Genomic DNA, 26,054 nt, shown 5'->3' with positions numbered 1-26,054 from the left:
TCAGCTCTCAGAGGCCCACAAGGTCAGTAAGAGCCACCAGTATCTGCCCCTAGTGCAGAAATCTTGCCTGTTCCATACCTCCTTGCTTTCTAAATTCCTGGGCTTTGGAATTGACCCCTTGGGAATTAAAGCACCTCCATGGCCATTTCTGTCAGGATTCTGTTATATGACTCCATAGTCCTAGAGGCAGGATGAGGCACCACACTGCCAGTCTTAGGGAATCTGGGACCAAGAGGCCCTTGAAGAAGTGGTACCTATGGCTTGCCAGGAGCTGCCCCAGAAACACCAAGTAGAAGGCATCATTTGGCAATGGCAGTGCTCACATAACATACCTCTATAGGATGAACAAATGAGCAGACCCATTAGCTATATTTCCATCATTAATCTTGTCCCGGATAAGCATTCCCCATTCTGCCTCCCTCCCCCTTGTTGGGGTTCCCTCTTCTGGTAGTGATTCTCAGGCCCCAAGCCAGGCTCCGCTGAGGAGCACCCTCCATCCCACTCTGTAGTTAGAGCTTACAATGACAATGAGGGAGCTCCCAAGAATTCAGAAACCTGGGAATTAATATTTGTGTTTCCAGAACAAAATATAAATCAGCATAATGAGGGTCATACCTGAGATATATAAGCTAAAACTCCAAACAGGAAATCTTAGGCACATAAAACTTGAGTCACCTGGCTAACAGGTGTTAACACAAACACAACTGTGTGCTCTATTCGAGGAGACCTTTCTAAGCATGCATAAAACCCAGACACCAAAATGGTAAAGAGCGACTCATTTGGCCACACATTTTGTTGCGCATACACATATGTACACAGAGTCAAGAGATTAATGGGAACACAGACTAAGTTATTTGGAAGATGTTTCATATTTGGCAAAGGACTAAATTCTCTTTTATGGAAAAAGCTCTTTAAAATCCAAAAGTAAAAGACAATTTCCCCATTGGCTTGGCTCAAAGTGAACCAAGAATTCAAGCAGACAATATACTCAAAAGGAATCCATTTCTCCCCTTGGCCACACATCAATTGTTAGAAAACAACTGGCCTGTGGTGAGGCCTCTCTGTAGCCACCTCTGTTGATCCACATTATACCTGACATCTGTGCCATAGGTCTGGACAGGAACCCAGGCATTTGTGACCCCATATCTTCTGAAGAAGGTGGTATTCATAAGGTAAGAGGGGCTGTGGGGTGGGAGAGTGGATGATGCTGTGATGCGTGTGGACCCACAGGTCATTTTGCTCATGACTTCAGCATCAGGATTTGAAGAAAGGCCCAGCTGGGTGCTTGTCACTCAAAGTGTCCCTTGTGTTCGAAGTGCAACTGGGATGCATCTGGGCTCACTACTCATGTGTAGGTTAGTCTTCTAAACAACTTTATCTAAATCTAATTCCCATACCATGCATCCATGTATGTAAACAATTCAGTGGTTTGTAGCATATTCACAGAGTTTAATGTCCAAACCCACAATCAAGTTTACATTTCCATTACCCCAAAAAGAAACCCAGCACTACTAAGCTGTCACCCAAGCCTCTTGACCCCCTTTAGCCCTAGACAACCATTAATCTCTTTCTCTATTGATTTACCTATTCTGGACATTTCATATAAATGGAATCATATGATACCTGACCTTTTACTGGTCATGGCTTCTTTTACTTAGCATTTTTTCAAGTCATCCATGTTATAGCATGTCTTGCTACTTCATTTCTTTTTATTGCCAAGTAATATTCTCTTGTATGTGTACACCACATTTCATTGATCTATTCACCAATTAGTGCACATTTTGATTGTTTCTACTGTTAAAAAGAAAACCACAGGTCCAAATATCATCACTTAGGTTAAGGCCCCAAGTAAGTAAACCAAGACTTAATACCTAACCTAACTACAGTTTCAACCACATAGAGATGGAATCTAACCAGTCAACATGGAATTTCCTGGTCAGCACTAGGAAATTAACTGATAGGCCCCTTTTTTTTTTCCTTAGAAGGGCGACTTTGCTTAAACTTATTCCTTGCAAATAAATTCCTTTCTTCTTCTCCTACCCCTCATCCTCCTCTACCCCTTCTTCATCTCCCTCTCCCTTCTTCTTGTGCCTCTTCTCCTCCTCCTCTTCCTCCTCCTCCTCTTTCTTCTTCTTCTTCTTCTTCTTCTTCTTCTTCTTCTTCTTCTATTGCCCTCTACCTTTAAAAACACTTGTTTATTTGTTTGTTTGTTTAACTCAGCAGAGTTCCCTTCTACTTTCTAGACAGGTAATGCCTAACTCATGAATCATTTAGTAAATCCAATTAGACCTTCAAACTTATTCATTGAATTTCCTTTTGACACCAATTTTTGGTTATTATGAATAATACTGTTATGAATCTTTATTCTAAGCTTTTGTATGGACACTTGAGTATATACCTAAGAATGGAATTATTGGGTTGCATTGTAACTCTATATTTAATTTTTTGATGAACTATTGGATGGTTTTCCAAAGTGGGTGCACCATTTTACATTCCCATCAGCAGCATATAAGGTTTCTAATTTCCGTGCATCCTTGCCAAAACTGGTTATTGTCTTTTTGATTATAGTCATCTTAGTGGGAAGGAAGTAAGACAAGTGCTAAGAATTTGACAAATGTGACTCAGTAAATTTTAATTTCCATAATATCAAAGTGCTTTTAGGAGTAATTTTTTAAGACAAGAATCCAATAGGAAACTCAGAAAAAAAGTCATGAACACACAAATCACAGAAAGGAAATATATATGTCTGTGATACTCATGTGGAAATAAGTTTAACTTCAACAATAAAAATTCAAGTTAACCCAGCAATGAAATGTCACTATTCTCCCTTACATGGGGGGAAAATTAAACACAATGACAATGCCCTGTTGATAAAGCACCTTCATCTGCACTGACAGAGTAGGAATCAAACAGTCTTTGTTAACAGTGATTTAGCAATAACTGTTAAACATTTAAAAGTTACATATTATTCAGCACAGTGTTCCACAATCTGGGACATTGTCTCACAGAAATACTTTACTATCAGCACAAAATTGAAAATTATTCACTGTATTACAGTTTCTAATCAAAAAAAAAAAAAAAGACATGAGGAAAACAGCCCAAATATGTATCTATAGTAGACTATTAAATAAAATGTTTAATATTCTGCAGGCACTGTGGAAAACAGTGTGGAAATTCCTCAAAAAATTAAAAATAGAACTACCCTAAAATCTAGTAATCACACTACTAGGTATTGACCCAAAGAATACAAAAATACTAATTCAAGAGAATATGCGCACCCCTATATTTATTGCAGCATTATTTACAATAGCAAAATTATGGAAGTAACCCAGGTGTCCATCAATAAATGACTGGATAAAGATGTGATGTGCGATATAGGTATATATATACATATACATATATATACGTGTGTATATGTATATATATATGACTGGATAAAGAAGATGTGAGATATATATACATATATATATATATATATATATATATATATATATATATAATACATCCATAAAAAAAGAATAAAATCTTGTAATTTGCAAGAACATGGGTGGAGCTAGAGTATAATGCTTAGTGAAATAAGTCTGTCAAAGAAAGACAAATACCATATAATTTCACTTATATGTGGAATTTAAGAAACAAAACAAACAAGCAAAGGAAAAAAAAAAAGAAAGAATGAATGAGAGAGAGAGAGAGAAATCAAGAAATAGACTCTTAACCACAGAGAACAAACTGATAGTTACCAGAGGGGAGGTGGGTGGAGGGATGGGTGAAACAGATGATGGAGATGAAGGAGTGAACTTGTGATGAGCACTGAGTGATGTATGAAATTGTTGAATCACTATATAATACACCTGATACCAATATAACACTATATGTTAACTACACTGTAATTATGATAAAAACTTAATAAACCAAAATATATGTAATATCTATGAAATGAGATATAAAAAAATCAATCAAAGCATGGGCATGTATTAACAAGGAATGATATCTGCTCTATATAAATAAGCAAGGTGTAAAACATTAAGCAGAGAAAGGTCTGGATTTGTTATGAATACATCATGATTTGTCAAGCTCAAAAAAAAAGAAAAGGAAATTTTAGGGTTTTGAACCATTCACAGGCCAGTGCCTGATGTATGGGAATACACAGGAACATCATATTCTAAGTTAATTATTTCCATAATGCTCTAGCTCTTAATAATAAAATAGAACTAATAATAAAGTGGAATAACTTCTATAAAAATTTCAAAGCTCCATAGTAAAAATAAATGTAGAGAAGACCTTAAGATGCAGAAAAGCAAGTACCTAATCCACTCTTAACCTCTCAGTTCCATTCCACATGACTCATAAAAGATATTGTGAGTCTTGATACAAAAGATGAGGGTTTGGTGCACATGCTAGCTCTTTATCTTTCCCCTTCTGCTCATTGGATGGATGGATGGATGAATGGATGGATGGATGGATGGATGAATGGATGGATGGATCAATGGATCAATTGATCAATCAATTGATGGACTGATGGACGGATCGATTGATGGATGGACTGATTGATGGATCAATCGATAGATATTCTACTTGTTACTTGTATAAGTTTAAAAATATAATCAAACCTCTTTTGATTCGTCAACTTCCAGGAACTTCTTTTGAACCTATCTCCATAGGATAAGGGTGTTAGCAGCCCCATCTATTCAATTACCTCCTTTATCCCTCTGTCCCACCATATGTTGTTCAAATCCTAATTTGTCCCTCTTCCCACAACTGTGCTTTGCCTGTTGGATGATCCAAAAACTTGAAAAACAAAACAATAGATGCTTAAATATGGCGTTATAGAGGACTGCCATGGTATGATTTCTATTTTTTTTAATGTTCATATCATAAATTTTATTGGGCCAAGAAGTTGACAAGTTTGCTCAAAAATGATGATGGACAGATTTCTGAAACAAAAAGTATCAATAGCAGCTTTTAAAGAAGGATGCCTTTGTTCAAAACATTTAATGTCCAATGTAGTGAGTACTTTCTTCCTTTTCTAGTCTTAGAGTGTTTTTTATGGCAAAGTCCATGATTGGAAGAGCTAAACATTTATTACACTTGTTTCCAACAGGAAAATTCATATGAAGACACTCAGTTGAAGGAGTGGGTTTAAATCCAGCAGGTGGAATGGAATTGCAACCAGTTGCAAAAATAAGAATGTATTCCATTGTTACTGCAGATTTACCATCCTCAACGGCCTGTAAATAACTGTTCCAAAACCCCAAAGACTGTACGTTGGATAATGTGAGGACTGTAAAAAGATCACTAAGGATTTCTGCAGAAAGATTCTCAGGTTTATGACAGAAGATGCTATAAAGTGCTTCTGGGTAAGTCTGAATTTTCTCCAAAACACCAAGAGTTTTCAGACCCTGCTTAAAACTTTCAAAGGGTGCTTGGACTCTCTTAATTACATGGTAAACTAGTATATCTTTTGCCAACATGTATTTGTCACTTATTGATGTTATAAGTCTTAGACATCCAATAAGCTAGAGATAGTTATAGCATTCGTTTACTATTGAGTTTAAGTCAGCCACAGTTGTTGCAGTATTTACCCTGATTATCATTTGCGCCACGTCAAAGTCTGAAACATCGTCTAAAATTGGTTGGGTATTTTCTGGTCCATAAGCAAGGCAGTTAAACAAGGTTTTAGAAAAGAAACCAGGTGAAGGACCGCCATGAACCAAGGAAATGGCAAGGATTTTGCCAGCTTCATAGTAAAGATTCTCTTTCAGAGCTTGATAATTTAGAGACAAGTTCTTAGACAAGGACCCTTCAAATATTGGTGAATTCTCAAGATGCTGCATTAAGAGACTTAGGAATTCTTGCTTTGATCCAGGTGATTTCTAATTTTTAAAATATTCTCTGTATGATGAGAGATGATTGATTGAAATAAAACAACAGTGGCAGAGGTTTGATTCTCAGTGAAAAGGTTGTTGGGATATTGCAGTTGGTAGGAGATGGCTGCTGCTGGAGTATAAGCAAACAAAGGGGCAAGTAATGCCTGGAGTTATGAGCTGGTTGAGCTAACCAGGCCTGGAAAAAGAAGAATCAAAAGTCAAACATGACCCTAGATAATAAGTGGCTTATGCAGCAGATGGTGTGTCATGAGCTAAGGTGGAGACTGGAGAAGGTTTGGGCAGGAAACATGACAGTTGAATGTGGGGCAAATGGAATGTCAGGTATCTGCATGACACACCGGTTTCGGGTAGTCCTCACCCTTCCTACCCCCTTGCCAATCAATCTCTAACCCACTAACCCATTCTATTAGCACTTATGAATACTGGAAATAATGTTATTCATTTGTTCATTGGTCTGTTGTCTGTTGCCATCTCCCTCTTTCCCCATCACATAAACAAGACCTTTCCACATGTGATGGCTGAATAATGTCCCATGATTGATTTAGTCTAGCCTCTATTCTGAACACATGTCATCTGAATCATTGCTAGTATTATTAGCAGCATAATGATCATTCTGTGCATATCTCTTTGCACACATCCAATTTATTGCTTAAATATTTTCTTGAAAAATCACATAGTCACCATGCATGCAAATGTAATAAGCAGAAACTCCCTCAAGCACTGTAGAAAAATCTCGTGTGTGTGTGTGTGTGTGTGTGTGTGTGACAGAGAGAGAAAGAGAGAGGGAGAGAGAGAGAGAGAGAGAGAGAGAGAGAGAGAGAACATTAGCAGTGTATGTAACTCATTAAATTCCCAAAACCAGGAAGATAAGCTTCTGTACATGGACTTAGTGATTGACATATACCTTGTTCCCACATCAAGGCCAGTGGAGAGATGAGAAGGAAGTGGAAAAGAAAATGAGAGAAGAGGAAAAGAGAAACAGGGAGGAAAGTGTGAACCAAATGGAAAGCAAGTAGGAACAAGAGGACAGTTCTGAGTCAAGGTTAGGGATTCAGTGAGGCCTGGGAGCTCTCAAAAACCAAGACAGAGACCAAAATACAGACATGTGTCTTGTACCTTCCAAGGCTTTGGATGTTCCTCATCCCCTTCCTGAGGAAGGGGAGGCTGGGCTCTGTTCCTGCTCCTTCACCTGCTATCTTTAACCCACAGTCAATCCTCAACAATGGGCTGGAACCTCCTGAAAAATGGTTCCTGGTCCCACAAACCCACTCCAGGAGGGTGGCAGGCTCTACCTGGGTGCCTCCCTTTTTGGCCTTTCTGGTTCAGGGCTGCGTGTTCTCACTTGCTGGGACAGGTACCTGCACAGACACCCACTATCATTGGAGATGTGTCTGTGCCATCTGGTGGTTCTTCTGACTTCTGCTGTCTCTATTTTGAAGCATATATATAATTTGGGGTGCATTTAAGTTCAGAATTAACTACATTTTCAGGATGAGTCATCTTTTATGACATTAAGTATTGTCAAGAGATATTTTCTAAGGTCTCCTGCATAGTCACACTGTTCTAAACATGACAGTCAGGGCTGGGCTTCCATAAAGCATGGATGGTAGGGTGCACACCTGCTCAGATAACTTATACAGGTCCAGTGACTGCGTATATTTTTCACCAGACTCTCTTAGATTCTCCAGAAAAACAGTCATAGAAAAAGAGATTTCTTTAACCTATTTGCTAGTATTTGCACCAGTTCTTCCTCACTGCATTTTCTAAAACTTTCTAAACCAGCATCTATTCTAGTTCCTGTGTCCTATTTTCATCCATCTATTCACCTACAATCTTTCTTTGTTATTTATATTGACAGTTATCTCTTGTAAATGTTATATTTCTGGACATTAAAAAATATGAAATTATCTGCTTTTGAAGAAGGAATTTAATCCACTCACATTTTTATGATCTCTAATGGATACACTTTTAATCCTTACACAGCTATTTTATTTTCTTTAATCATGAACGTAATTAGAAATTTTTCATTTTAATTCTTTTCTATTAGTTTTATGTATTAAGAAATATAACTCATGAAGATCTTGAAAGGGACAATTATCCAAGATTATCAGGCAGGTGCAACGTAAACACAAGACTGCTTATGAGGGAAAGTGGGAGGCAAGAGAACGAGTGAGGATGTGACAGAGACAGATGTGAAAGAAGAAAATGTTGGTGCAAGGATGCTGCATTGCTGAATTTGGAGATTGGAGAGACAACCAAGAGCCAAATGCAGGTGACCTCCAGAAAATGGAAAAGACAAACAAATGAATTCTCCCCCAGAGCCTCCAGAAGAGATACAGCCTTGCCAATCCATTTTGGACTTCTGGCCCCAGAACTACATGGTAAAAATAAGTGTTCTTTTAAGCCCCTCCAAAAAAAAAAGAAGGAAAGAAATGTAATTTTTCATATGCCTTTTGTTTTGTCACTAGGTTATCAATAATGCTAGCCTCTATTCAAACAACTTAGAAAGGCTTTACTTAATTCTGCTCACCCACCATCCTAACCAAGTCTAACAGGTGCTGTGGAAATCATTATTACTTTTTATAATAATTGAATAAATTATTAAATAATTAAATTCGTGTTGTGATAATATTGATAATATTGAAGATAACATTGATTTTTAAGCATAGCTCATGCTGGCCTTTTGACAGCTGCTGTATCCTGGATTGCACTCAGCATTTTCTCATATACTTAAGAAGTCATTACATGTGTTTCTTTGCGCCTTTTAAACGGTTCTTTCTCAGCAAAGGGAACCCTTTCCAGCTGAACCATACAGGCTATGGGTGTGAGATGATGCAGGTAAGAAAGAGCTGTGTTCCTACCCTTCCTGTGTGGTACTGGCAGGTTTCAGGACGTTGAAGTTTCTTAAGTGGATCCCAGAGGTGTTTTTGTTCACAGAGAGCTGTCTAATTGATGCCCTTTGTGGAATGATGGATGCAGGGTCTCCCATGTTGCCTCTTAGAGATGTCACTCCAACTTTTTCTTGGTAGCCGGACTCAATGTCTTGGGTAAAGTGAACTATAGTAAACATGCCTTCAAGAGTGTAGTGGTGGGTGTGGGGGAGGGAAATGCTCTATAGTCCCAGGGTTAAATCTGTTTTTCAGTGATCCTGTGCCTTTCATCTGTGAACTTCACAAATGGCTCCCCTGTTGTCACCCCACATAGGTGGGGACAGCATGGCTAAAGCCAGCTAGAAGATGTATAGTTCCCTTCCCAGTGTCAATGAGGATCTGACAATATCCCCAGCAGGCCAAGCCCTGGTTAACTTGTTTCCCCTGAGGGAATGCCTGGTTAAGGACAGAGAGCTTATCAGGGATATTGGCATAGGCCTGTAGATATTGGTTGTGTCTATATCCTTGATGAATCTGGATGTAAAAATTCTCAACAAGATACTAGCATATTGAATTCAACAATACATTAAAATAATTATTCACCATGATCAAGTATGATTCACCCTGGGCTGTAGGGCTGATTCAATATTCACAAATCAATGTACATGATGCACCACATTAATAAAAGAAAGAATAAGAACCATATGATCTTGTCAATAAATGCAGAAAGGCATTTGACAAAATACAGCACCCATTCTTGATAAAAACTCTCAACAAAGCAGGGACAGATGGAACATAACTCAACACCAAAAAGGCCATCTACAAAAGACCCACAGTTAATATCATCCTCAATGGGGAAAAACTGAGAGCCTTTCCCCTAAGGTCAGGAATAAGACAATCACATCCATTCTTACCACTGCTATTTAACATAGTACTGGAAGTCTTAGCCTCAGCAATAGGACAACAACAAAAAATTAAATGGCATACAAATCAACAAGGAAGAAGTCAAACTTCCACTATTTGCATATGACATAATACATTATGTCGCAAACCTGAAAGACTCCACCAAAAAGTTTCTAGAATGAATACATGAATTCAGCAAAGTCTCAGAATATAAGATCAACATGCAGAAATCTGTTGCATTTATATACACCAATAACAAAGCAGAAAAATAAATAAATCAAGGAACCAATCCCATTTACAACTGCACTAAAAGCAATAAGATACCTAGGAATAAACCTAGCCAAAGACACAAAAGATCTATATGCTGAAAACTATTGAAAGACTATGAAAGAAAGTGAAGAAGACACAAAAAATTGGTAAAACATTCCATTCTCATGGATCAGAAGAACAAACATTGTTAAAATGACTATACTACCCAAAGTAATATACATATTTAATGCAACCTCTATCAAAACACCAACAGCATTCTTTGCAGAGCTATATAGAACAATCCTAAAATTTGTATGGAACCAGAAAAGACACTGAATAAACAAAGAAATCCTGAAAAAGAAAAATAAAACTGAAGGTATCACAATTCCAGATTCCAAGCTGTCTTACAAAGCTGTAATCATCAAGACATATGGCATGGCACAAAAATAGACACATAGATCAATAGAGCAGAATAAAAAACCCATAAATGGACCCAAAAAACTATATGGTCAACTCTTCTTTGATAAAGCAGGAAAGAACATCCAATGGAAAAAAGACAGTCTCTTCAACAAGTGATGTTGAGAAAAATGGACAGTGACATGCATAAAAATGAAACTGTACCACTTTCTTATATCAAAACAAAAAGGAACTTAAAATTGGTGAAAGACCTAAATATGAGACAGGAAACCATCAAAATCCTACAGGACAACACAGGCAGCAACCTCTCTGACCTCAGCCAGAGCAACTTCTTACTAGACATGTCATAGAAGGCAGGGAAATGAAAGCAAACATGAGCTTTTGGGACTTCATCAAGATAAAAAGCTTCTGCACAGCAAAGGAAACAATCAACAAAACTAAAAGGTAGTCTACATAACGGGAGAAGATATTTGCAAACTATACATCTGATAAAGGGTTTGTATCTAAAACCTGTAAAGAATTTATCAAACTTGACACCCAAAAAACAACCCAGTTAAGAAATGGGTAGAAGCCATGAATAGACATTTTTCCAAAGAAGACATCCACATGACTAACAGACACATGAAAAAATACTCAACATCACATCATCAGGGAAATACAAATCAAAACCACAATGAGACACCACCTCGCACCTGTCAGAATGGCTAAAATTAACAACACTAGCATTCTTCACAGAACTAGAACAAACAATCCTAAAATTTGTATGAAACTGCAAAAGACCCCGAATAGCCCAAGCAATTTTGAAAAAGAAAACCAAAGCAGGAGGCATCACAATCCCGGACTTCAAGCTGTATTATAAAGTTGTAATCAAGACAGTATGGTACTGGCACAAGAACAGACACTCAGATGGACGGAACAGAATAGAGAACCCAGAAATGGATCCGCAATCGTATTACCAACTAATCTTTGACAAAGCAGGAAATAATATTGAATGGAATAAAGACAGCCTCTTCAGCAAGTGGTGTTGGGAAAACTGGAGAGCGACATACAGAAAAATGAACCTAGACCACTTTCTTACACCATACACAAAAATAAACTCAAAATAGATGAAAGACCTAAACATAAGACAGGAAGCCATCAAAATCCTAGAGGAGAAAGCAGGTAAAAACTTCTTTAGCCTTGCCCGCAGCAACTTCTTACTCAACACGTCTCCAAAGGCAAGGGAAACAAAAGCAAAAATGAACTATTGAGACCTGATCAAAATAAAAAGCTTCTGCACAGTGAAGGAAACAATCAGCAAAACCAAAAGGCAACCAACGGAATGGGAGAAAATATTTTCAAACAACACATCAGATAAAGGGTTAGTATCCAAAATCTATCAAGAACTTATCAAACTCAACACCCCAAAAACAAATGATCCAGTGAAGAAATGAGCAAAAGACATGAATAGACACTTCTCCAAAGAAGACATCCAGATGGCCAGCCGACACATGAAAAAATGCTCAACATCACTCATCATCAGGGAAATACAAATCAAAACCACAATGAAATACCATCTCACACCTGTCAGAATGGCTAACATTAACTACTCAGACAACAACAGATGTTGGTGAGGATGCAGAGAGAGAAGATCTCTTTTGGACTGCTGGTGGGAATGTAAACTGGTGCAGCCACTCTGGAAAACAGAATGGAGGTTCCTCAAAAAACTAAAAATAGAACTACCCTATGACCCAGCAATTGCACTACTAGGTATTTATCGAAGGGGTACAGGTATGCTGTTTCAAAGGGGCACATGCATCCCAATGTTTATAGCAGCACTATCAACAATAGCCAAAGTATGGAAAGAGGCCAAATGTCCATCAATAATGAACAGATAAAGAAGATGTGATATATATGTGTGTGTGTGTGTGTATACATATATATACACATATATATGTATATATACACATATACATACAATAGAGTATTACTCGGCAATCAAAAAGAATGAAATCTTGCCATTTACAACTATGTGGATGGAACTAGAGGGTATTATGCTAAGCGAAATTAGTCAGTTAGAGAAAGACAAATATCATATGACTTCACTAATATGTGGAATTTAAGATACAAAACAGATGAACATAAGAGAAGGGAAGCAAAAATAATATAAAAACAGGGAGGGGGACAAAACACAAAAGACTCTTAAATATGGAGAAAAAACAGAGGGTTGCTGGAGGGGTTGTGCGGGGCGGGGGTGGGCTAAATGGGTAAAGAGCATTAAGAAATCTACTGAAATCATTGTTGCACTATATGCTAACTAACTTGGATGTAAATTAAAATAAAAATTAAATGCAGATTTTTTAAAATGTAAAAAAAAAAAAAAAAAAAGAGCCAAAAGCTGGAATCAATCCAAATTTCCACCAAAAGGAAAGTGGAAAAGTACAGTGGGTATATGGAAACAATGGAATAGTACTGAAACATGCCATACATTATAACATGAATGAATGTACAGACAAAATAAACAAAAGAAGCCAGATATTTAAAAAAAAACTATATAGTGAATAATTCTATTTATGTGAAATTCAAAACCACTAGGCAATTAGGTAGCAATATTCTATTTCTAACCATAGGTGTTGGTTACACAGGTGCTGGATTTGTAAAAATTTGTTCACTGAGCCATACTTTTGCATTATTTACCATGATATTTTGCACAATAAATAAGGTTTTAAAAAATCATTAAAATTTTAAATAAAAATAAATAAAATTAACAACAAAAGAAACCACAGGTGTTAGTGAGGATGCTGAGAAAGGGGAAACCTCTTGCACTGCTGGTGGAAATGCAAACTCGTGCAGCCACTCTGGAAAACATTATGGGTGTTCTTCAAAAAACTAAAAATAGCACTATCCTATGATCTGACAATTGTACTATTAGGTATTTACCCAAAGGATTCCCAAATACAGATTTGAAGGGATACATGCACTCCAACGTTTGTAGCAGCATTATCAACAATAGCCAAACTATGAAGAGAGCCCAGGTGTCCATTGACTGAGTGGATAAAGATGTGATATATATAGATATATAGATATATAGATATATAGATATATAGATATATAGATATATAGATATATAGATATAGATAGATAGATAGATAGATAGATATAGATAGATATAGATATAGATATAGATATAGATATAGATATAGATATAGATATATATACACAATGGAATATTACTCAGCCATCAAATAAAATGAAATCTTGCCATTTGCCATGATGTGGATGAATTAGAATGTATTATGTAAGTGAAGTAAGTCAATCAGAGAAAGACAAATATATGATTTCACTCATATGTGAAATTTAAGAAACAAAACAGATGAACAGATGGGAAGGGGAGGAAGAGAAGATAGGGAAACACACTACAAGATACTCTTAACAATAGAGAATAAACTGAAGGTTGGTGGAGGGAGGTGTGTGGGAGATGGGCTAGATGGGTGATGGGTATTAATGAGGGCCCTTGTGATGAGCACTGAGTGTTTTATGTAAGTGATGAATCGTTGAATTCTACTTCTGAAAATAATATTGCATTGTATATTAACTACTTACAATTTATTTTTTATTAAAAAAAAAAGAACTGAGGACTCTGGGGTATTTCAAATGGTTCCTTTTCCTTCCTCCTGCCTCAAACAGGAGGGGGATTTTCTCTATTTACTGTGGGAATCAGGTTGAATTGCCAGTGGTCAATCTCACAATATTGTGTGGACACCCGTCTCATAACTGCAATGCCTGGGCTTCCCTGGAGTTTTTCTCAGAGCTGTGCTCACTGAGCCTCTAGCAGTTTGTCAACTGAAGTTTAAGCTTGCCTTCTCTGACACTGGCTCCAGCAGCAGTTTCTGCTAGTGTCTGTTCTGGTAAACCATAACCCCCTGTACTTGCCTCTGGGTCTCTCCAATATTGGGGGCAGCAGTTTGTCCTGTATCTTCCAATCTCTTCTGAATCCATGAAGGGTTGTTGGTTTGTCAATCTATTGAGCTTGTTCTTTGTTAGGAGAGAGAAGTGAATACCAAGTTCTCAGGACTTTTTTAAAAAACTTCTTAAAACTTAAACTTATTTATTTTGAGATAACTCCAGTTCACTTGCAGTTGTAAGAAATAATCACAGATTCTGTGTATCCTTTACCCAGTTTCCTCCAATGGTAGCATCTTACAAAACTATACTCCAACATCACAACCAGGATATTGACAGTGAGGCAGTCAAAATACAGAACATTTCCATCACCACAAGGACGCCTGTATAGCTTCACCACTTCATCATGCTTCCATCCCCACCTCAATCCCTGGAAACCATTAATCTGTTCCTTATTTCTGTAATTTTGTCACTTTAAGAATATTATATGATGGAAACAGGCAATATACAATCTTTGGGATTTTTTTCACTCATCATAATTCTCTGGAAATTCCTCTAGGTGGTTACCTGTGTCAATAGTTTATTCCTTTTTATTCTTCAGTATTCATAGTAAGGGTGTGCCATTCACTGAAAAGTGTCTGAATGGTTTCCAGTTTGGGGCTATTATGAATAAAGTTGCCATAAACATTCATATTCAGATCTTTGTGTGGATACAAGTTCATTTTCTGGGGTAAATGCCAGGAGTGAAATTGTTGGGTCTTATGGTAATTGCATATCTAATTTTTTTGTTATGATTTTAGAGACAGAGGGAGAAGGGGGTGGGCAGATGAACAGAGAACCTTAAGCAGGCTCTACACTCAGCGTGAAGCCCAATACATCTCGAGTCCCACCACCCTGGAATATGGGTCCCACCACCTTGGAATCATTATCTGAGCAGAAATCAAGAGTCAAATGCTCAACCGACTGAGCCACCCAGGTGCCCCACAATTTTTAAAGAAACTGCTAAACAGTTTTCCAGAGGGGCTTTGCCTTCTCAGCAGTATTTGGCAGTGTCACTCTTTTTTCTCCAGCCATTCTGATAATGTATAGTGGTATCTCATTGAACTTTAATTACAATTTCCCTAATGGCTAGTAATGTTGAACACATTGCATGACCTTATTTGCCATCTATATATCTTTTGGTTGAGTTCTGGTAGTTTGTGTTTTTTGAGGAATTGGTTCATTTCATCTAAGTTGTCAAATGTATGTAAATAAAGTTGTTCATTCCCTTATTCTTTTTATAACTGGGTCTGTAGTGATACTGTCTTCCCCTGTGTTATCAGTAATTTGTGACTTTTCTCACTTTTTAGACAGTCTTGCTAGAAGTTAGTCAATTTTATTGATCTTTTCAAACAAGCAACTCTGTTTCATTGGTTTTTTGTTTTGTTTTGTTTTTAATTTCATTGATTTTTTTCATTATTCCCTCCCTTTTGCTTGTATTGGATTTATTTTGCTCTTCTTTTTCTAGGTTCTTTAGGTGAGAATTTTCATTATTGATTGGTGAGTTTTCTTTTTTTCTAATACATGCATTTAGTGCTATAATTTTCCCTCTCAGCAGTTTTTGCTGTGTCTCACAATTTAAATATGTTGTATTTTCATTTTAATTCAGTTCAATGTATTTTTTATTTCCATTGAAACTTCTTCTTTGGACCATGAATTATTTGGAACTGTGCTGTTTAGTCTCCAAGTGTTTGGAGATTTTCCTGTGATCTTCCTGTTATTGATTTTTAGTTTGATTCCATGTGATCAGAAAACATATTCTGTTTGATTTTAAGACTTTTTTGTTAATTTGTTTTTGAGAGAGAGATAGAGACCAAGTGGAGGAAAGGCAGAGAGAGAGGAAGACAGAATCTGGAGCAGTCTTGGCACTGTCAACACAGAGCCTGATGTGGGGATCGAACTCACAAACGGTGAGATCTGAGGACCTGAGGTGAAATTAAGAGTCAGGCATTTAACCGAATGAGCCACCCAGGTGCCCCATAAGATTTTTTTATAAGTTGTTGTGTTTTTTTTTTTAATTTATAAAGTGTGTGTTATGGCCCATAATGTGGTCCATCTCAGTACATGTTCTGTGGACACTTGAAAAGAATGTGTAGTCAGCTGTTTATGAATGTTGATTATTCCTGTTGGTCAGGGAAATTGTCAGTTTCTTCTGTATCCTTGCTGATTTTATGTATAGTTTTTCTATCATTTGTTCCATCTATTGTTGACAAAGTTAAAGACAACTGAAGTCTTTAACTGTAATTATGGAATTAGGTATTTCTCTTACTCAGTTCTATTAGTTTTGTTTCACATATTTTGAACCTCTGTTGTGTGGTGCATGCACATTTAGGATTGTTATACCTTCTTGACTTTTTTATCATTACATTATGTCCCTCTCTGTCTCTTTTAATTTTTTTTTCTCAGAAGTCTACTTTCTCTGATATTTATATAGCCAGTCCTGTTTTCCTTTGCTTAATGTTTGCCTCACATATTTTATCCATCCTTTACTTTCAACTTTCCTACATGATTAGACTCAAAGTGAGTTTCTTTTGGACAGCATATAGTTGAGTGATGTTTTTACTTTTTTTTCTTTTTTTAAATTTAATTTCTTTTTTTTAATTTACATCCAAGTAAGTTAACATACAGTGCAACAATGATTTCAGGAGTATGTCCCTTACCCATTTAGTCCATGTCCCCTCCCACAACCCTTCCAGTAACCCTCTGTTCTCCATATTTAAGACTCTCTTATGTTTTGTCCCCCTCCCTGTTTTCATATTATTTTTGCTTCCCTTCCCTTATGTTCATCTGTTCTGTGTCTTAAAGTCCTCATATGAGTGAAGTCTTATGATATTTGTCTTTCTCTAACTGACTAATTTCGCTTAGCATAATACCCTCTAGTTCCATCCACATAGTTGCAAATGGCAAGATTTCATTCTTTTTGATTGCTGAGTAATACCCCATTGTGTATATATACCACATCTTCTTTATCTATTCAACCATTTGTGGACATTTGGCCTCTTTCCATACTTTGGCTATTGTTGATAGTGCTGCTATAAACATTGGGATGCATGTGCCCCTTTGAAACAGCATACCTGTACCCCTTCGATAAATACCTAGTAGTGCAATTGCTGGGTCGTAGGGTAGTTCTATTTTTAGTTTTTTGAGGAACCTCCATTCTGTTTTCCAGAGTGGCTGCACCAGTTTACATTCCCACCAGCAGTCCAAAAGAGATCTTCTCTCTCTGCATCCTCACCAACATCTGTTGTCTGAATAATGTTAGCCATTCTGAAAGGTGTGGGATGATATTTCATTGTGGCTTTGATTTGTATTTCCCTGATGATGAGTGATGTTGAGCATTTTTTCATGTGTCGGCTGGCCATCTGGATGTCTTCTTTGGAGAAGTGTCTATTCACGTCTTTTGCTCATTTCTTCACTGGATCATTTGTTTTTGGGGTGTTGAGTTTGATAAGTTCTTGATAGATTTTGGATACTAACCCTTTGTCTGATAGGTCATTTGGAGTGATGCTTTGAAATCCACTCTGCCAGTCTCCATCTTTTAATTTGTGTATTTAGACTATTTAAATTTAATTTAATGTAATTATTAGTATGTTAAAACTTAGGTCTGTTATTTTATTTTCTGTTGTCCTTTCTCTCCCTCTCTCTCTCTCTTTTCCGTTTCATTGATTCTTCCTTCCTATGAATTACTTGACAAATGTTTTCAAATCTCATTTGTATTTGCCTTGTTTTGGGGTGATATCTCGAAAGAAGTGACAGTTTCTTTAGTGGTTACTGGAAGTAATTATACACACACACACACACACACACACACACACACACACACATAATTATCACTGTTGCTGGCTCCATCATTTTACCAGTTCAAGTGAAGTATAGGAACCTTTACATTTCTCTATATCTTATTAACTTCCCACTTAATATGTTATCTTAAGTATCTCCTCTACATATATTTAGAACCACTTCAGACAATGTTATGATTTCACTTCAACCATCAAATATAATTAGAAAACTCAAGAGTAGAAGAAAAGCCTATTTATTTACCTACATTTTTGTTTCCTGTGTTCTTTTTTCTTTTGTGATGTCCTAAGGGTTTCTCTTCTTCTGTTTCTTTTCTGTTTAGAGAACTTTCTTCAGTGATAATTTTAGTGTATGTCTCCTGGCAACAAATTTTCTTTGTTTTCATTCATCTGAGAATGCCTTGATTACCCCTTCATTCCTAAAGTATTTTCTTTTACCGTATATAGGATACTGGGTTTACATGCTTTGATGGAAAAAATTTATACCAGTTCTTTCTTGCTCCAAGGTTTCCAATGAGAAATAAGCTGCCCCTCAAATTGGTTTTCCTCTATAGTTAGAATGTCATTTTTCTCTGACTGGTTTAAAGATTTGTTTTATTTATCTGTAGTTTTTAGAAGTTTAAGTTACAATTTTTGTGTAGATTTTGTTGGAGTTATTCTGTTTGTGATTTGCTCAGTTTCTAGAATTTGTACAGTTATGCCTCTAGCTAAATTTAGGAAATTTTCAGCCATTTTATTTTAAAGTTTTTTTTCATTTATGCCCTCTTTCCCCCTTTCTAAGACTCTGATGAAACAAATTTGAGACCTTTTTGTGGTCATACAGGTCCCTGAGCTCTGTTCTTTTTTTTTTTTTTTTTTTGCCTATATTCTCTCTGTTGTTCAGGTATCTATTATTCTTTTTTTTTTAATGTTTTTTATTTATTTTTGAGACATAGAGAGACAGAGGATGAGCAGGCAAAGAGAGACAGACAGACAGACAGAATCCCAAGCAGACTCCAGGCTCTGAGCTGTCAGCACAGAGCCTGACATGGAGCTCAAACTCACAAACCAAGAGATCATGACCTGAACTGAAGTCTGAAGCTTAACCGACTGAGCCACCTAGGCACCCCTCTATTATTCTATTTAAAGCTTAGTATAATTTTCTCCGTGCCCTCCATTCTTATAGTGAGCCCATACATTCAGTGTTTTTTTTTCTTTTTAATTTCATCTATTATATTTTTCATTTATAAAATGTCCAGTAAGAAGTATGGTGGGCTATGGTGGAAGCCAAGGGTCTTGGTGCCCCTTTTTCCATGGTTATATCGATCAGTATTTTCTCCACTTGATATGAACAATTGTACCTTTCTCATTCCTACATAAACTGTGGGAAAGCAGATCTAGACAAGTCCTCCAACTCCTCTTCCACCCAGATTGCTATGGGTGAACCCATTCTTTGCAGAAATTCTGGAACCACCCAGGCTATAGGACCAGGTAACATTACTGAATTTTGTTGTTTATTTCTCTCTCTCTGTCTCTCTCTCTCTCTCTCTCTCTCTCTGTCTCTCTCTCTCTCCAGGCCTCTTTCCCTCTGCTTTGACCACCCTTAAGTCTTCTTCACCTGTACAACTGAGGATCTTCCCAGGGGCATGGATGCTAGCCATTTCCCAGAGAGAGACCCCTTGTAACAGGTTGTGTAACTAAGCCTTCAAATTCTGCCTCAAGGGAGCCCTGTTACATTTGGATTAATGACTTTGAGAAGCAAATGAGCCTGGGAAGTAAAGTGGTCCTATCATCCATTCCTTCAGGTTGTCCATTGTTTACTGGCCATTTGCCAAGGCAGATGCTGAGCTACTGAAGCAGTAATAGCCAGGGATGTTGCCAATCCAGCAAAACACAGGACATACCAGCCCTGGAGTCAGGACACCTGGGATCTCATCCCATTTTGGAAAAGTTGCCTATCCTTCCTGGCATTCTGCTCTCTCTTTGGAGCAGCTGACTTATAATTCTAGCTATGTCTTATAATTCCAGCTATGATAGTCTGACTTGATTCTTCTTATAGCAGTGCCTTTAAGCTTTGTTACAAGGGTGCCTGAATTGGGAAGGATTCTGCAGAAATCACCCTCATTTCAAATAAAATCTCTTTTTGGCAGGAGGAAGTCCAGGGACTTTAGAACAATTCTCTCACCTGTAGCCTGGCTCAGGGCCTTCTAGTATTGGTGAAACTTGCTGTAACACGAAGCAAATTGAAGCTAGTTCCACCATAGGTCAAGCTCCCCATCTTGGCAATGAGAACAGTCCTACATCCCTTCTCTTTTTCCAGTGGAAAGGAGAGGCTGAGTGAGTGAGCGCTGAAGGAGTTTCTTTTGTATGCACACTGCAAAAGGGGTCAGGTGTAGGCCATGAGTTCCCAACAGAACAGATCAGAGCAAACTGGGCACCTGAACGCATGCGCATGCCTTGGGGTAAGCCCACTGTGTCAGGAAGCTCTGGGGGGCCATCACTACAGTCTCCAAGATGGGAGGCTGTGCGGGGCGGGGAATGAGATCATTACCCTCTGGCAATTCTTTTTCTAAGAGTGGCTCACAAATTCATATCCCCATTCACATGGATAAGAGGGTGCATACTACAGATGTGCCCTTGTATCTAAACAAAAGCTGGAAACCTCCCAAACTCAAGCCCTCCCTATTGCCAATCCAAGGACTCTCTGTTCTTTGGCCAAGAGCATTGCAGTCTCTCTTTTGTCCCTGGCCTACTTCGAAGTTGCGACAATCAAGCTCTATGTCAGCTCAGGAATAAAGGAGAGCATAGAACTAACATTTTTCAACTCTTTGGTGGGACAAAGCCTAGAGTAAGCGGGAGGAGGCAACAGAGGCAAGGACTCAGATCTTGCCACTTCTATCATCTGTCCCCAAGGCCACTGCCCTGATCTGAGTGGTGACTACTGATGACCCACAAATGTAAATGTCCTAACAGACCCACAGCCAGACAGGGGACGCTCAGCCCTGCCACCACGTGAAGTGCACTGAAGCTGACCTAGTACCTGCATTCCCACTCCCTCTCCTAGTTGTCAACCACCCTGCTGAGACAGGCAGGCATATCATTCTCCCAAGTTGAAGGTGAGCCAACTGAGACCAACTTATGTGGTGAAGGCCTTAAAATGGACAACTTGGGACAAGAACTCCTGTCTTCTGAGCTGGCTCCTTACTGTACCCCTGCCCCTATGGGTTTCAGCAGCCTGGGGCTCAGAGATGCTGGTATCCATGAGGGGACAACAAAGCCAACCCTATTTTTGACCTCGTTTCCATGACCAGTGAGGCTCCTGTGGCCTGGCTATGACTTTGAAAACTCATTTTCCTTGTGCTCACATATCCTCATGTCTGAGAAAGAAGACTATTGGCTAGCACTAGTCACCATGTAGCCAGGCACTGCCTGCCTGCACAGATGGTAAAACATTTGTGGGGAAAGGAGCAGCCTCCACCCACCCTCCACCTCCTACCACCAAGCCTGGTTCCACAGCCAAGGGTAGTAACCCAGACCACCAAGTCCTCTTTTCATGCCCCATTTCCCAGTTGCCTCTGTTTTCCAACTCCTGTGGCTCCTAGGCTCTCATCCCTCTATGGCCCAGGCCAGGCCCCCAGGGATGCAGCCAGTGATCTGGAAGGCTGTCAGTCACTGGGGAACAGCCCTGGTCAAGAGTAAAAACAAAGGTGTGTGAAAAGTCCCTGCCAAGGGGGTACCAACCCCAGGGTGGGAACACTTCCTGGGTCATGGTGTGGAGTGAGCAGGGCCTCCTGGGAGAGAATAAAATGGCTCTGGGCAGGATTGGAAGTACAAAAGCGGGGGCTGTCCTATCCCCACCACCAATAATGTCACCAGGCCCACAGAGGGGCCATCCAGGCACTGAAAGTGTCCTCTCCTTCCTGATGAGCCATACCGATAGGCCCATAGGAGATGTCTGATTCCTTGGGGAGGACTGAAGGGCCCCTCTCACTGGCCTGGATGAGGTTGATGGCAGTGAGGTGACCCACCCCCAGCACATCCATTGGAAGGCTGGCAAACAGGGCAAAAGAGGACTTTTGTCATGTCCCTTTGCTCTACAGAAATCAATATCTAATTATCTACTCTTGAAAGTGAAGAAAATGCATTAAATAAGAAGAGAAATGGTCCCAGTTATGCACAAGTGCCCTTGATGGCCCTTTGAATACTCAAGGGTAGGGGTTGGTGTCATGATAACAGTCACATATTGGCACTGGCTGAGCTAGGAGGTGATGGAGAGGGAGACTGGGAGTTGCTGGGAACATGCCACCTTCAGGCCCTGCCATGAAATCAGGAGCCTTGGGCACACTTGATGGAAGTGCTATTTTCCAAGGACAACCGACAGGGAGAACAAAACACCCACAGTCAGCAGTAGAGCCATCTTTTCTATCCCTCAACCTGAACGGGTGCCATCTGGGGTCTCCTGGCCATTTTCTCAAGCCCCACAGTCCTGGGCTTCTCTCTCTCTCCTTCCTCTTCCCTCAGAGAGTAGAGCAAAGTCCAAATTTTTATGTCCCTCAGAAACAAAAGGGCCTCATTATTTTATTTATATCATCTAGTTTTTTCATATTTTCCCCCTACTTGATGTGCTAACATATTGAAAGAGATTTCTCAATCTTCTATTCTATTTGTGATTTCATTATTTCTGTACTATTCGACTTGGGTGTCCATCAGTGACAGTGTATTTGTATTTTCTTGGTATCTTAGAATAAATTTTACAGGGGAAGAATTCTTCTTCATCCCACTTAATGCTCTTTGCCTAAATTTTACTATCCCTGATATTAATATTTTCTCTCCTTTGTTCTTTAATTACTAGTTCTTTTGGTTTCTTTGCCCATCAACAAATCTTCAACATGCTGGGATTAGTTTGTGGTAGATGTGTCTCTTATGAATATCCTACAGGTGTGACAGTTGTTAGAAAATAAAATTCAGCTGAGTAAAGTTTAAACATCTTATTGGCTTTATTCAGTGATTCATGAGTCGAGCAGCATCCAATCCAGCAGATAGAAAAGAACTCAGAGGAACTGTACAAAATGAAAGACTTTTATAGGCAGGGAGGAGCAGGAACAAGGAGGTTACAGTGGGCAAAAACAAACAGGCTGGTTATCACCAGACCACTTTCTATTAGAGGATGGCAGTCAGATTGCATTACTAGTGCTGATCAGAAGATTTCTGATGACCATTTTAAGATTCCATTTCTGGGAGAGCCCAAACCATAGTTAAGGGCTATATAACTATAGTTATATAAGGGCCTGTTTTCTTGTTTTTAACATACTCTTACAAAATTCAAGTCTCCATTTTATCAATTTACAAATTCCAACCACATTTTGATTTTCTTAGTTTGGTGCTCCTCTTTATTATGCTTTATCTCCTGGGTTTGGTTTGGGTGTATTGTTGGCATTCCTCTGGATTTCCCACTTATGGGTTTGTAAATGCTACCTATTTTTCTATTCTGCTAAGACTTACTGCTAAAACTTATAAACTATGTATTTACCCTGATTTGTTTTCAGTGCATAGATCAGTATCTTCCCAAAAAAAAAAAAACAAAAAACACTTTTTTACAAGTTTGACATTTGCCATAGGAAACTTGTTTTTCTCCCTTCTTTTTTTTCCACAAAAGCTAATTAATCTTTTTTCATCTTCTTTTTAAGAAGGCAATGTGTTCTTTTTGCAGTGGGAGCCAGATTCTGGGTCATTAAATTCTCCCTCATGAAAACTACCTCAACGACACTTACTAGTTTACTAGAACATCCCTGCACCATCCTTTCTGTTTTATTTAATTCTATTTTTAAAATGATGTGTGTGTGAAGGCAATTTTCAATGTACATGCTCTGGTCAGATCTCTACTCTGGACATGTGGTTTTCTGGACCCATGCTTCAGCAAATGCTGGCTTTCCAGCAGCTTACAGGGATACACTAGTGTGGTTCTCTTTCAAAATCAAAGTCAGTGGCTAATTTGACAATAAGAAATGGCTTTTATGGGGCCCTGAGGTTTTTGTCACCCTATCTCTGGCACAAGGCCTAGTTCCTGAGTCTTTGTCATATTTGGGGTTTTGCCAGCTGCACCTGGGTAGTCTAGCTACACCGTTGGTGCAGGTGACAAATCCCTAGGAATCAGGTTAGCAGGGAAGAAATATGGCTCTTCAGGCCAATGGGACTTGCAGTCAGTGCTCTCTGGTGTTCACTCATAATGTCTCTGTTTCTGGGGAATCCAGATGTGTGTTAGAAACAAACAAACAAACAAAAACTCTGAAAAGTTTGGAACCGGAAAACAGGAAAGTCTATTGCTCCAAGAGCAGGCTGCTCATTTTCTTGCCTCCTGGCATCCTAAGTTCATAAACCAAAAGTCCCTATCTGCAATGGGGGGGGGGGGGGCAATAAAGGCAATGTGAAACCTTACCTAACTACCTGGATAGGAGGAGGTATTTAGCAAGGGTCAAATATGACATTCTTGGTGTCATTTTCTCTGAACTCCCAGCTGACAGCTTCTAAGCCACTGAACAAGGGGCCAGTGTTTACATCCATCAGGACAGTTTTTGACTCACTAATATTTTTATTTATCACTGTGGTCTTGACCACTACTCCCCTCCATGGCAAGTGGTAGGTGTGTGAGGAGGCCTATTTCAGAGTCTCCCTGAGTCAACCTGGTGAGGGATGGAACTCAAAGAGGGAGGGCAGCAGGTCCTGAATGCTATGGGACATACCCAATGTCTGGCATGTGGAGAACTTTGGGAGGGTCACATGGAAGTGTCAAAACATAATTTTCAGAAGATTACAAACCTGATCCACTTACTCACAAATATAGAATGTCAAGGGGGAATTCCTAGGTTAGTTACAAAATGAGCTTATTTCTCAGAGAGCAATAAAACCATAACCAGTGGGGTGAACTTTTCTATTAGACAGTAATCATTTGCACCTCTCAGGGACAAAAAGACCCACAAGTAAACATATAACTTCAGAGTCTGGTCTTTACTCAATAATGAACAGAACATAAAACAGAGTTACATTCCCTGGATAACTCAATAATCCCCATTAGACCCACCGAACAATGTTTAAAATGGCATGGAAAGCACGTGCTGACTTCTCTGTAGCTTATTCTAAGTTTCAGGTAATTTTTTTTTTAACAGAGAACGAGAGAAGAGCAAGGAGTAAAGAACATGGCACTGGGGGAGGGGAAGAGGTCCAGCCTCTTCTCTGAGCCTTGGGTCCATTTCCAGAGCTTGGCCAGGAGGCCCACCCCCATGAAGCCCCCACCACAGAGCATGGAAATGGAGATGTTGCCCCTCCACACTTCCCACACTCTCACCAGCTGCCATCTGTCCCTGGGTCTTGATCAACTGTCCCTGACTCCTCTGGAGACACTAGAAATACATCTACTGTATCTAGATGTACCAACTGCATAGAAGGCTCACATGGCAAATGACTTTGCTTCCATTCCAGCAGGCCTTGGGAGCCAGGCAGTCCAGATGCTCTCCCAGATCATGGTGTACAGACCAAGAGTAGGTTCAGTGGTAAAGGTACTACAATAGAAAGTGACAGATCTGGGACAACGCTCACATCTTCTGAGATGGAGAGCAAGACCAGGCTGCACTCTCCACATGGCCCACTTGGCCTTTTCCTAGGTCTGAGGCCCTGAGCTCCCTTCCACTGCTGTCCATGTGTCCCCAGAGCACTCACTTCTGGTCCTGGCAGGCCCCTGCCTCTGACCTCATTTCCCACTAGCTTGTGGGGTGTCAATCACCCAGCCCAGGATTGGACTAAATGCATTCATTCCTTGCTCTCACACACAGAATGCCCATGACTGGTCACCCTGCAAGAATGGGCATGGGACACCCCCCCCCACTGCCAAAATCAGTGCTGAGCCTGGGCAGCATCCAAGGCCATGTGGCTTTTCTGGTTAAGCCCCATTTCCCAGATGTCCATGGCCTCGCATGGCCCTAGTGCTCCTGTGTCCCAGACCCAGACAGACAGAGCTTGGGGTCCAGGCCCCACAG

General features: G+C 39.2%; 1 long non-coding RNA gene across 3 annotated transcripts; it reads left to right on the top strand.

Moving 5' to 3' along the window:
• The first annotated feature begins 8 nt into the window (after positions 1-8).
• Positions 9-25,359, top strand: LOC122214984. Of its 3 annotated transcripts, none has more exons than XR_006200178.1 (4): positions 9-22; positions 1,111-1,172; positions 5,102-5,357; positions 25,188-25,359. It is a non-coding gene; the product is annotated as an uncharacterized LOC122214984 (long non-coding RNA). The 3 variants fall into 3 exon arrangements; XR_006200177.1 differs by lacking the exon at positions 25,188-25,359 and adding an exon at positions 7,950-8,287; XR_006200176.1 differs by lacking the exon at positions 25,188-25,359 and adding an exon at positions 6,810-7,071.
• Positions 25,360-26,054: the final 695 nt, after the last annotated feature.

This window comes from Panthera leo, chromosome A3, assembly GCF_018350215.1.
Source record: "Panthera leo isolate Ple1 chromosome A3, P.leo_Ple1_pat1.1, whole genome shotgun sequence".
NCBI lineage: Eukaryota > Metazoa > Chordata > Mammalia > Carnivora > Felidae > Panthera > Panthera leo.
The sequence above is the reverse complement of the archived record's forward strand: the minus strand, read 5'-3'. Positions and strand labels throughout refer to the sequence as shown.